At 35.5% G+C, this 13,123-nt stretch overlaps 2 non-coding genes across 2 annotated transcripts; both read right to left on the reverse strand.

The window, feature by feature from the left end:
- Positions 1–10,215: 10,215 nt before the first annotated feature.
- LOC119466981 lies at positions 10,216–10,354 on the reverse strand. The gene has a single exon (XR_005195494.1). It is a non-coding gene; the product is annotated as a small nucleolar RNA SNORA8 (small nucleolar RNA).
- A 2,352-nt stretch (positions 10,355–12,706) lies between these two features.
- LOC119466978 lies at positions 12,707–12,865 on the reverse strand. The gene has a single exon (XR_005195491.1). It is a non-coding gene; the product is annotated as a U1 spliceosomal RNA (small nuclear RNA).
- Between the last annotated feature and the right edge of the window lie 258 nt (positions 12,866–13,123).

Below are 13,123 nucleotides of genomic sequence, written 5' to 3' on the forward strand. Positions count from 1 at the left end.
CATGACGCTATAGAAACACTCAAGATTTTTAAAGACAGGGTAAGAGTTTCCAATTTAAGACATGCTAAAAAACATTTGGTGAAGAGAAAATAGCATTAAAAAAAAAGCTAAGAGATAGGAAATAGCACTTTTGCTGGCATTAAATTGGGCTTGAAACAGCCACGATGCATTTAGTCATGTAAAATATATTTATCGGGTACCTTCTGTATTAAGGAGCCCTGTTCTAGGCACTAGGGAGTTAAATAAAATAAAATAATAAAATAAATAAATCTACTCTCACAGAGCTTAGATTCTAGAGGAAGAAGAAATACATTAATCAATTAGACAGATACATTCAAACATGGATAAATGCTAGGAGAAAAGCAGAATGAGGTAAACAAAATAAGTGGCTTGAAGCTAGGAGGGCTCTCAGTGAAACTGATGATCAGCTGGGAACCAGGAGAGAAGGGAGGCTGCCATCTGCAAATCTGAGATAATCTGAGACAAGAGCACTGTTGGGAAAAGAGAGCGGGATGTTTTAAAGGAATAAAAATGACTTCTTTCAGGTTATTATGATATTAAGAAAAATATTTTGACATAATGTTAAACTTATTGTTCATATGTTCGATGAACAGTATGGTCTCGGCTACATAAATTAATTAAAATTTCATATGCAAATTAGAAAAATAAACTGAAAGTTTATTAAAGCGTGATCTTTAAAATACAAATATATAATGAAAGCACCTACTCTACATGAGCTTTTACAATAACCTTTCCATCTATATCCATGTCTAAACCACATCCATAGTAGTGAGGTATTTCAGGGGAATGATTGTGCTGGAAGTCAGAATGCAGACAGTAGAGATTTATATAAGATGTAAGAAAATGCAAACATCAAGGAGACTAATGAAACTTAGTTAGAATTTAACAAACTATAACAAATAGCTAGCTATCCCATGATTTTGGCAACACTGTAATTGTGAGAACTTTTAAGGGGTGTGGTGCATTTTATGATTCACAGTTTTGCTCCTAGGGAACTCATTAATTCTTTTGCAAATTAATTTTGTTAATAATGGAGATAAGGGGATATCATTTAAAAGAGACTTCCTTTTATGTATCATAAAACCTATTTCTAAAACTGACAGATACTTTATCAAAATTTAATGCTAAGAGCAGTAGGACTTAATTTGATATGCTCATACTCAATATGCAGAAGTAACAGTTAAAAATTTTTAGCAAGTAAAACTGAAGGATACACAACATGGTTAAGACAATAGTCAATAAAACTGATTTTTTCTGACTATTTGAAAATATGATAACCAAGATAAATCCATTATTCTTCTGGTTCCAGTAATATTTCTAATTTTAAAATGAGTACCAATAGGCTTTACAAATTTTGAAAGCCTACACATTATAAGCAGAATAAAAGGGAAAAGGTAAATTTATTAATATGTACCTCCATTAGAAGCTGCACAAAGATGTAACAAAATCCAATGTAAATCCTTAACAAAATTGGTTTTCAGTTAATGGTCGTGTAAAATAGGTCCCATCTAAGTAAAAATCAATGTGCTGAATTGGTCTCTCCCAGTTAGCTAAAACTGTAAAAGTCAAGTATTTCCTTCAGTTGCAATACTTCTGCTTAAATTTAGTGGAAGAAAACTTTATAAGGGGAAAAATATAATCAGTTGAGGAAAAAAAAAACAAACTCAGGCTATAAAATATAGTAAGCAGTAAACATTAGTGAATATAAATTTAGTAAATATTAGCATACATTGGCATATAGAAAGATTCAGAAATAGATACGTGATTTATCGACAAATATTGACTGTTTGAATAAGTGATTGAATAATAATTTCTTTTTTAAAAAAGCAATGAAGTCATGATTAGCCAAGAGAAGACTCATAACTGGCCGCCACATCACTTTTAAAATTTTTCTTCGATGTTTTCTTTCTCTTTTATGATTAGTATCTCCAAAAGGCAAACACAACTGAAATTTAAATCTTTCCATGTTATTGCTTATTAGCACTTTTTGTGCTGGATGAGTAGGAGGTGATTCATAAGCTTATGATTAAAGGGAGTTTCTACACTGTCGCCACTCTAAATCATTATTAGTTATGCCTCCCTTTCATTAATATGAGAGTGAATAATTATTAGAAGCTTTTAATAAGTGCATCTTTTCAGTAAATACACTTCTGAAAATCCTTAACAATAGATAATTCATATTTACCCTTGTTTCTAGGGAAGCATTATCCCTGATTTCATTTTTCTCCTTAGTAATTCCATCCAACTCTAACCATGTCTTAATACTATCTAGACAGCAGAATATAAACTATATTATCTATACAGCAGTCACTCTATAGATAAGCCAGTCTAAGTCATTAGGATTGAATTAAAAGGGCTGCCATGACCTTGATAAAATCTTGCACAGTTTAACCTTGTATTCATGTAACACTGGAAATCCAAGATGAAGTAACCTGAATGCCTGTCCTTATCCCACATCTGAGTCACTGATGTTGTCTAGTCACAACCTATATTTTCCAGATACATTTTTTTCCAAAACAAATCACATATATTAAGCAAATGCAAGTTGTCCCGATTCTTAATATATGCTGCAAATATCGTCCTGCTTGCCTTCTCGATGGCGTTAATCAGCTAAAATTATTTTTTGTTTTTGTTTTGTTTTAGGGTACAGTCTCACTCTATCACCAAGGCTGGAGTGCAGTGGCATGATCTTGGCTCACCGCAACCTCCACCTCCCGGGTTCAAGCAACCCTTGAGCCTCAGCCTCCCCAGTAGTTGGGATCACAGAAACGTGTCAATTGGCTCAGCTAATTTTTTTTTTTTTTTAATTTTCAGTAGAGAGGGGTTTCGTCAAGTTGCCCAGGCTGGTCTGGAGCTCCTGGCCTCAGGTGATCTGCTCATCTTGGACTCCAAAAGTGTTGGGATTACAGGCGTGAGTTACCACACCTGGCCATTCAACCGAAATTCAGTCAAGGTGTTGAAGCTGTAATATTTTCCATATTGAGGACTCCTTCTTATTGCCTATGATACAGTCGTGCCCTCCCTAATTTAAGACTATTCCCCTTTATTCATACCCTCTTTTCCTTATTTTCACCACAAATTCCTAAAATTAGACTCCGCTTGATGAATACATTTCTTTGTTATCAACAAAGTTTGTTTAAAAGCACAACTTTATGTATGGGATTAATTTCTATAAAAATTCCATGATAAAAATGGGACACATTTAATGCTTGAGATGGTTGTGAAGTTTTTACACCCACATTAACAAGTAACTACATAACAAGGTCAAACTAGAATATCGCCCCAGAATTCTGTGTATAGCTTTCTACAATTTATTTGACGCTCTCAGATTGGTGGTTACTCTAAGCCTGTATTTCCTCTCAAACATAAATCCTAAAATATTTTAAATATAAGAAATGGAAGAAAAATTTAAAGACATCTTGTTTCAGTCTATTCATTCACTGGCAAACTTTTACATTGAGTAATTCATACCAGCTGCCCCCATTTCTCACAGGCCCTGTTTCCTAATGCTCTGTAATTCAACTCTCAATAATCTATTCTAATGGCTGCTATGAAGGCTCCATGGATCTCCCACTTTCTAAAAGTAAAAGCTTTTCTTCAGTCATTCATCCTGCCCTCTGTGCAACATTTACCACATTTAGCTTTTTTGAAAATTTCTCTTCCTTTGTCTTTCATGGGACGAGGCCACGACAATATATTAACCTTCCTCCTGTATCATCAGTCACCTCCCGTCTTTCTTCACTTGCACCTTACCCTCCTTAAATATGAATGTGCTACAAGTCTGTTTTCATTCATGTCTTGGTCTTCATCTCTTCTTCAGGGATCACTACAAATTTTGCAGCTTCGCCTTTATCTTGTTCATATGACCTATCACTGCAAACATACACATATCCACATTTATACATACATGTACACATATTTTTGTGGACATGCCACTTATATTTGTTGTGTATATGAAGATGTGTATGTACTTATATGGTTAAGGAGAATCACAGAGATTGATACAACACTGATGTGTCTTTTGAGCTCAATCTTCCAACCACCTACTATATAAACTTACTCAATGCTCTGTCATTCCAAACACTTGCATTTAACATGAAGTCCATCTCTGCCATCTTTAGTTACATTTAGCTCATCCTTCTGTATAATACAGCCTATTATTTTATAACAGTATTCTTTTCTTCACCACATTCTAAGTTTTTATAAAGCTCTGCTACTTATATTTACATCTTCTAACACTGACCAGAATCATGTTAGTGAGCATTTTAACTTCTTCCCAGGCCTAGCTAAAATAGGATATTCAGGGTACTCTGAAAACAATTTAATTATAGGACAATAAAATAAAAATTAAGTAGGTGTATTAGTCCATTTTCACACTGCTGATAAAGACATACCTGAGACTGGGAAGAAAAGGAGGTTTAATGGGGTTTACAGGCCAGACATGGCAGCTCACACCTGTAATCCCAGCACTTTGGGAGGCCGAGGCAGGCAGATCACTTGAGGTCAGGAGGTCAACACAAGCCTGGCCAACATGGTGAAATCCCATCTCTACTAAAGGTATAAAAATCAGCCAGGTGTGGTGGCACATGCCTGTAATCCCAGCTACTTAGGAGGCTGAGGCATGATAATTACTTGAACCCAGACTGCACTCCAGTCTGGGTAACAGAGTGAGACTCTGTTTCAAAAAAAACAAAACAAAAATAAAAACAAATAAATAATTGGACTCACAGATCCACATGGCTGGGGAGGTCTCTGAATCACGGTGGGAGGTGAAAAGCACTTCTTATGTGGCGGTGGCAAGAGAAAATGAGGACAATGCAAAGGGGAAATCCCCTGATAAAACCATCAAATCTCATGAGACTTATTCACTACCATGAGAACAATCTGGGGGAAACTAACTCAAATTCTCTCCCACCAGTTCCCTCCCACATCATGTGGGAATTATTCGAGATGAGCTTTGGGTGGGGACACAGCCAAACCAAATCAGTTCACCCCTGGCCACTCCACATCTCATGCCCTCACATTTCAAAACCAGTCATTCCTTCTCAACAGTCCTCCAAAGTCTAACACATTTCAGCATTAACCCGAAGGTCCACAGTCCAAAGTCTCAAGTCCCTTCCCCCATGAGCCTGTAAAATCAAACACAATCTAGTTACTTCCTAGATAAAGTACAGGTACTGGGTAAATGCGTCCATTTCAAACAGGAGAAATTGGCCAAAACAAAGGGGTTAAAGGAGCCCATGAAAGTCCAAAATCCAGTGGAGCAGTCAAATTTTAAAGCTCGAAAATGATCTCCTTTGACTCCGGGTCTCATATCCAGGCCACAGATCAGGAGGTGGTTCCCATGGTCTTGGGCAGCTCCACCCTTGTGGCTTTGTAGGGTACAGACTTTCTCCCAGCTGCTTTCAAGGGCTGGCACTGAGTGTCTGTGGCTTTTCTAGGCCAATGGGGCAAGCTATCAGTGTATCTCCCATTCTGGTGTCTGGAGGATGGTGGCCCTCTTCTCACAACTCCACTAGGTAGAGCCCCAGTAGGGACTCTGTGTGGGGGCTCCAATCCTACATTTCCTGTCCACACTGCCCTAGCAGAGGTTCTCCATGAGGGCCCCGACCTGCGGCAAACTTCTGCCTGAGCATCCAGGCATTTCCATACATCTTCTGAAATCTAGGCAGAGGTTACAAATCCCAATTCTGGACTTCTGTGCACTGGCAGGCTCAACACCATGTGGATGCCGCCAAGGCTTGAGGCTTGCACTCTCCAAAGCCATGACCCAGGCTCTACGTTGGCCCCTTTCGGCCGCAACTGCAGCAGCTGGGACACATTGCACCAAGTCCCTAGGCCCAACCCGCAAAACAGTTTTCTCCTGGGACTCCAGGCCTGTGATGGGAGGGGTTGCCTTGAAGACCTCGGAAGTGCCCTGGAGACATTCTCTCCATTGTCTTGGGGATTAACATTTGGCTCCTCATTACTTATGCAAATTTCTGTAGCTGGCTTGAATTTCTCCTCAGAAAATGGGTTTTTCTTTTCTATCACACTGTCAGACTGCAAATTTTCTGAACTTTTATGCTCTGCTTCACCTACAAATCTGAACGCCTTCAACAGCATCCAAGTTACATCTTGAATGCTTGGCTGCTTAGAAATTTCTTCCACTAGATACTCTAAATTATCTCTCTCAAGTTCAAAGTTCCACATATCTCTAGGCCAGGGGCAATATGCTATCAGTCTCTTTGCTAAAACATGTCAAGAGTCACCTTAGCCCCAGTTCCCAAGAAGTTCCTCATCTCCATGTGAGACCACCTCAGCCTGGACCTTATTGTCCATATTGCTGTCAGGCTTATGGTCAAATCCATTCAACAAGTCTCTAGGAAGTTCTGACTTTCCCAGATTTTCCTGTCTTCTTCTTAGCCCTGCAAACTGCTCCAACCTCTGCCTGTTATCCAAAGTTGCTTTCACATTTTTGGGCATCTTTTCAGCAATGGCACACTTTACTTGTACCAATTTACTGTATTAGTCCATTTTCATCCTCCTGATAAAGACATTCCCAAGGCTGGGAAGAAAAAGAGGTTTAACTGGACTGACAGTCTCACAGGGCTGGGGAGGCCTCAGAATCATGCTGGGAGGTGAAAGGCACTGCTTACATGGTGGTAGCAAGAGAAAATGAGGAAGATGCAAAATGGAAATCCCTGACAAAACCATCAGATCTCATGAGACTTACTACCATGAGAACAGTATGGAGGAAACCACCCACATGATTCTAATGATCTCCCAACAGGTCCCTCCCACAGCATGTGGGAATTATGGGAGTACAATCCAAGATGAGATTGAGCTGGGGACATAGCTAAACGGTATCAGTAGTCAAATGAATTTTGATGGTGTCGCTTTTCCTTGCTACTCAAACTCCAGACTTGTGTAAATCCTTCATCTCCTTCATAAGAGCTCTTTCCCCACGAGGTTCTGTCAAATGCTGTCTCAGGCAGCACAGTGTCTGTAACGTGCTCTGCATTACCAAGCTGTGGCCATAAGATCCAGCTCTTTATAATCTATAAAATTTTCTGCAATATCTAAAATATACTTGTGGCTATATGTCTGGGTCAATGAATATTTTGAATTTATCTTTTCAAACATTATAGACTAAATGGAAAAAAAAGGAAACAATAAAGTATTTTAGATGCACAGCAAACTCTTCTCTAAGGTTCTGACTTTTATTTTTTCTTCCTGTGTTAGTCTGTTTTCATACTGCTATAAAGATTTCACCTGAGACTTGTTAATTCATAAACAAGAGAAGTTTAATTGAGTTGCAGTATGGCATGGCTGAGGAGCTCTCGGGAAACTTACAATAATGGCAGAAGGTCAAGAGGAATTAGGCACCTTCTTCACAAGGTGGCAGGAGGGAGAAAAAGAGTGAAAGGGAACTGCCAAACACTTATAAAACCAACGGCTCTAGTGAGAACTCACTCACTATCACATGACAGCAGAGGGGAACCATCCATGTGATCCAATTACCTTTCACCAGGTTCCTCCCTCAACACCTGCAAATTACAATTCAACATGATATTTGAATGGGGACACAGAGTCAAACATATTATTTCTTCATCTCTTTTATTTACAAATAGTCACTGCCTCCTACCTGAAATAAAATTTATATTAATTTCTAGGTTATAATCACATTATCTGTGACTAATATATTTACCTTTTTCATTTAAAAATGGCCCAACTACAGATATATTACAAATGGCTTTTTCCATTTATATTCAAAATTATGTGAAAGTGACAACAAAAACACATTACTCAACTGAAAGCTACTATTGCTTATCTTAGAGAAGATTAAATTCTTAGGTCAGCTGACTTAAACTACTCATACTTTATAGATTTAACAGTACAAAAGCAAAATTATGATAATATGATAACTAGAGACATATGATAAATGTGATAAATTACTCTAACATTTTATTTAGACTACCACGTTTAAAATTGTTGCAACGATTGCTGTATAACAATCACATTTTTAAAAGTAGCAAAATTAAGATATCTACTTTAAAGATGTTCTGAAGTTATAACTTGATAATAAAAGTAAAATCAGTATTGGATGAAAAATTCAATTAGTATGAACTGATCTGCATGAGCAGCTTCAGGGAACTTAACCTCTAGTCTGTTCTTTTAGTTTTTGTATTTGTGTTTCCCCTATATTACTATTATCACTAGAGGAGATACTCAACATTCATTATTATTATTATTAGAGGTCCTTCCCCTCTCTGAATCTCTTTTTATCACGCTTTATTTTTCTTTCTTTCCTCACATATATGTGGGATTGAAGACTGCCTGACTATATAATAATGATGTCAGTGTCAGAAGCAACATGAAGATTCGAGAAGAAAATTTTAAATATACAATTCCTTTCCTTATACATGTTGAACATTTAAAACGTTCAAACGTTAAGCCCATGTCATTTATAAACATGAATCATGTTTGCTTGGGCTCAGCACCAAGTGTCAGTCAACTCCATGTATAAGAAACCACTTTAGCAATTTTAAAGTCGAATGTCAGTAATTATACATCAATAATTATCTGTATATTCACAAAAAATGTTAATTAGACTTGGCAAATTATATGTAAACTTTTATCTAGTTCAGCTACCTGCTTCAAGGTAGCTGAAGCTTGTTTATCCCAAGGGACATTAATTTAAATGTTTTATGGAAGACACAGTCCTCGTCAAATTGAAACTCCGTTAATTTAAATGCATGCACAGTTTATGTGTAAAATAAAAAGTTTACATCTTCCAGTAGTTCGACATATGACTTTAGATTACATGCAGTATTATTACAATATGGGTGAGCATTAAATGTAAAAAAGTAATTATGATTGAATGCAGATTGCATGAAGAGTAAAGGCAAATAATGTGTAGTATACAAACAGATACTAAAAGGAGATGTTTACTTAATCTTATCTAGGCAATACTGCTTGAAATTAAAATTTTAATAAATGTAATTACTTGTGTACAAGTAAATGAATATTAACTCTAGATAAAATTTTTCTTTAAAGGTCTTAAACCATCTCTTTTTTATTCTACTATACAGCTAAGAAAAATACCAATTCATACATTATTGCTATTAAAATAATTATGTGTAGTTAAAAACTTAAGCTATATCTGTAAAATATTACAGAATAATTAAAGGAGAAAGTTATAAATGTTCAAGTGTGCTAAATATCAGATATACTGAAGAAATTTAACAAGTCTTTGCTTACTTACTATTCCATTATAAATGGTAAAAGAAGTTGCTTATAAAACAGTAAGATTCCATTACCATCTACAACGAAGCCATACATTTACATATTTAAAACAGTCTATTTATAAAATCACATGTCAGCAGTTATTCAGCATCAAAAGTAGAAGATATTCCAAGTAAATTGAAGTTGTCATTCTTGTCCCATTTTAGAAATAATGCATAGGTCTCAAAACATAAGAATTGCCTTCAAATAAAAAGACATAATCCTGATGTATGAAAATAAATATTTTGAATGATATAAGGGAGTTTAACAAAACAGAAATTAAATATTCATTATTCAAGAAGATTTCATTGTAGAACATATCACATTTCTTACAGAATTGAAACTACTTATAAAATGGCGACTGTTCCACTGGATATATAAATATGGCTTTATTATTTGGGCCTATTCCATGGTATACTCCTCGATATATGTTAATGTTTAAATTAACCAGCATTATTGCCTTAAGACTTTCTGAAATTCACCTACAACCTCTTCTCATATAGTTTTTTTTTAAATTTCATGTTCTACTCCATTGATATTCATTCAATCTTTACAAATATTTACTAACGTGAGTTCCTGGGTTTTATCTGCACAAAGTCAGAATATCTGGAAAACAATGCTATGGCAAAGCTGCCCAGCTCCCTCGCCCTTCAGGTATCTGAATATCCTGAAACTCGGCATACCATGCAACAAACTAAATACCATCTAAGAATGCAACTGGAAAGTCAGTTGTTTCAGTGTTTCATCAATATGATGCCTTGCTGTAACTGATAATCAGGTTAATCACAAATACATTAATTTGTAATGCTGAAAACAGTTTTACGAATATCATCTTACTCAAAATAAATATTTTATTGATTCTCATTAGTCCTAAATTAACTACATTTGCTTTCAAAAATATGCTTGGATAGCATCTTTTTTTTCAAATATTGTATCAATAGAAATACCAGGTTAAACAAGCACAAAGCCAAGAAAACCAATGATGCCAGATACTGAATTTCTATAGCACTGACCTATGAACACCCCAGCAGGAAAACACTGCTGAGTGGAGATACCATGCAGTGCAAGCATCTTTTTAAAGTAATAAGATATGAGGCAGTGCTTTGTGATATTAGATCTGTATCCTCTATTTATAATAGTAAGAGACACTTGCTTATCACTTATTAGTTTGGCATTCTTCTAAAAGCCCTACAAATATTAACTCCTTTAACACATATAAACCTTACGGTTACTATTTCACAAAGGAGGAAATAGGAACATAAGAATAAGTATTTTGCTCAACCTCACATAACTACTATGATAGTAGTATGTTTTAGGTTGTATGAGTCACAGGTGATATTGTGCTCTTAGTGTTTGATAAGCATTTAATTTGGATTAAGTGGGTTAGTGTTTATAAATGTATCGGACACCTAGCAGGAATTAAGTCTATTTTCTTCATTTCGGTCCTATGACTTCACATTCACCTTCATAACTGGATACAAGTTTCCATGTTGTCTGCAGTCCACCCTTCCATCATGAACCATGGACAACAGCTTTTTCATCAGTGGCTTCAATCCAGGACTCAACTTCAAATCAGTACAACAGTAAGGAGCATTGAATTCTTGCTGATAACTTGACTTCAAGTCAATTTTTTTTACACGAAGAAGAATTGCAAGCAAAGATTTATAATAAGTCACCTTCATCACTTACTAATCAAACCTAGATATGATTTCTTCCTGTACTTTATGAATAGCAGACTTAAATTTAATTTTCATTAAAGAAAAACCAGATCTCTTTCTATGTTTTTAAAATGAAAAATACTAAGGGCATATGTAATAAGTAGAAAATTTGATCACAACCCTAGCATTAGAATTAGATCTCATTTTCAAAAGAATAAGATTTCTGGCTCTCCATGCTGCTTGAAAATTTACAAGGGAGAAATGGAGAATGAAAGATAAGATAAGAAATAGAAGGTACTGATGAATTAGACACCAAGCTTGGTCATCCTTCATGACGTAGAGTGTATCAGAAATAGGTACTTTGCGGGATAATACGTGGTATTTCATGGGGCATTTCCCCCTGTGATTGATAATCAAATCTCCAATAATGTTGACAATTTTTCACTTTTAATAACTGCTGATAGTTTATTTCTATGAAGACAATCTTCTTTATTAAATAAAAGAAAATTTGAGATGGCTATAAAGATTGACAATGTGTCCTCTTAAACATTTAAACACCAATGATTTATCAACCTACTTATTCTCATTGTTTGCCACTGATTTTACAAAGGGAATAAATTACCATTTCCATATTTCTTTTCACTTGACTCTGATCTTCCAGGCTTGGAGGTCCCTTCCAATAGCAAACTGTCTTTCTGGATCTCTCAGCAACTTAGTCCCTAGATAACCACACGTTTTTATTTTTAATTCTTACTTTCAGCAATTCCACAGCACTCAAGTTAATGGCTTGCTAAACCCTTGAATACCATTAAAAGCAAGAGTCTGCACATTTGTCTTTTAACTTTGTGTCTGTTCTACTTTCCATTCTTCTTAAAACAGTTGTTCTTCTATAAAAGCTCAGCAGGGAGCTGTTCCCCACAGGCTCAATCAAGCGTTCACATCCGCTGGTCTCTCTAGCAGCGGATTTAATACACTTATTTGGACAAAATTAGGCCCTGAAACGTGGTGAGTTCTCAATTTATTGAATGGCAAAGCAAAAACCAAACCAACCAAAAGGACTAAACAGATTCTCATATTTCTAATCTTCCAAATGTAACTTACATAAGATAGATCTTGATCAATTTTTAGAAAAGGAAAACTTGGCAACTCCATAAACAAAGAGGAAACTCCAAGAAATCTCCTTCATGTAAAAAATAAATAATGTCTCTGTATTCTTTGAACCTGCCTTTCTTTTGAAACTTAAATTATAAGAAAACAACAAATATTCTACATTAAAATGTTTAATAAGCTTACCTAAATTTCTAATGATATTGTGTAACTAAATGTAATTCAAATTTAAGAAAAATAAGTATTTTCCACATGAAGTACATATCAAACATACTAATATAAGCCAAAATCCTTTTCATAAAACATCAGTATTACCAATATCCATCCAATAATGGATTTAGTGTTACATGGAAATTTTTCAAACTTCCAACTACTTATTTGAAGGAGTGTGTGTAAACCATATCATGTCCAAATACACACACATTTCTCCTCATAGAGTAAGAAAAAAAATTACAGCACACACAGATTAAAATCTACTGTAAAGAAAATGAGTATACTACCACAGAATTTCCATTTCAATTAAAATTACCAGACTAGAGAAGGTGGTACACTATAGTCTATATCATTATTATAAGAATTAGGTTAGTCTCAATGAAGCTGATGACATGTTTTTCATTGGACCAAACATTTAGATGAATTTTTTTTTTTTTTTTTTTAGCATGAACGCAGTCCTCCACTACCACAAAGTATGCAGTCGAGTTCCCCACATTCGGGGAAACCACAGGGTCAGCACGTTTGGGGTGCAATGGATAAGCCTGACCCTGGGAAAACCACCTTTGTGATCACAGTATCTCCCCTGCCAGGTTAAGTATTGAGATGAGTTTTTAAAAGAAGTATCATGTTGTTTTCCCAGATTATCATATCTTCCTTTGAATATTGGATATATAATTAATGAAACCATTCAAGCTAAGAATAAATTGTCAGAAACTTATCTGTCTTTAGTGTTTATATATGTCTCATTTTATTAGATATTTGAGATGATTAATACACAGAAGCCTTTATTTCCACTAGGGGTTTACAGTCTTTTCTAAATGTAAGGCAGACAGGAGTTCTTTCTCAACATGCAAGGG

The sequence above is a fragment of the Cebus imitator genome, unplaced genomic scaffold (genome assembly GCF_001604975.1).
Source record: "Cebus imitator isolate Cc_AM_T3 unplaced genomic scaffold, Cebus_imitator-1.0 Scaffold247, whole genome shotgun sequence".
Classification (NCBI taxonomy): domain Eukaryota; kingdom Metazoa; phylum Chordata; class Mammalia; order Primates; family Cebidae; genus Cebus; species Cebus imitator.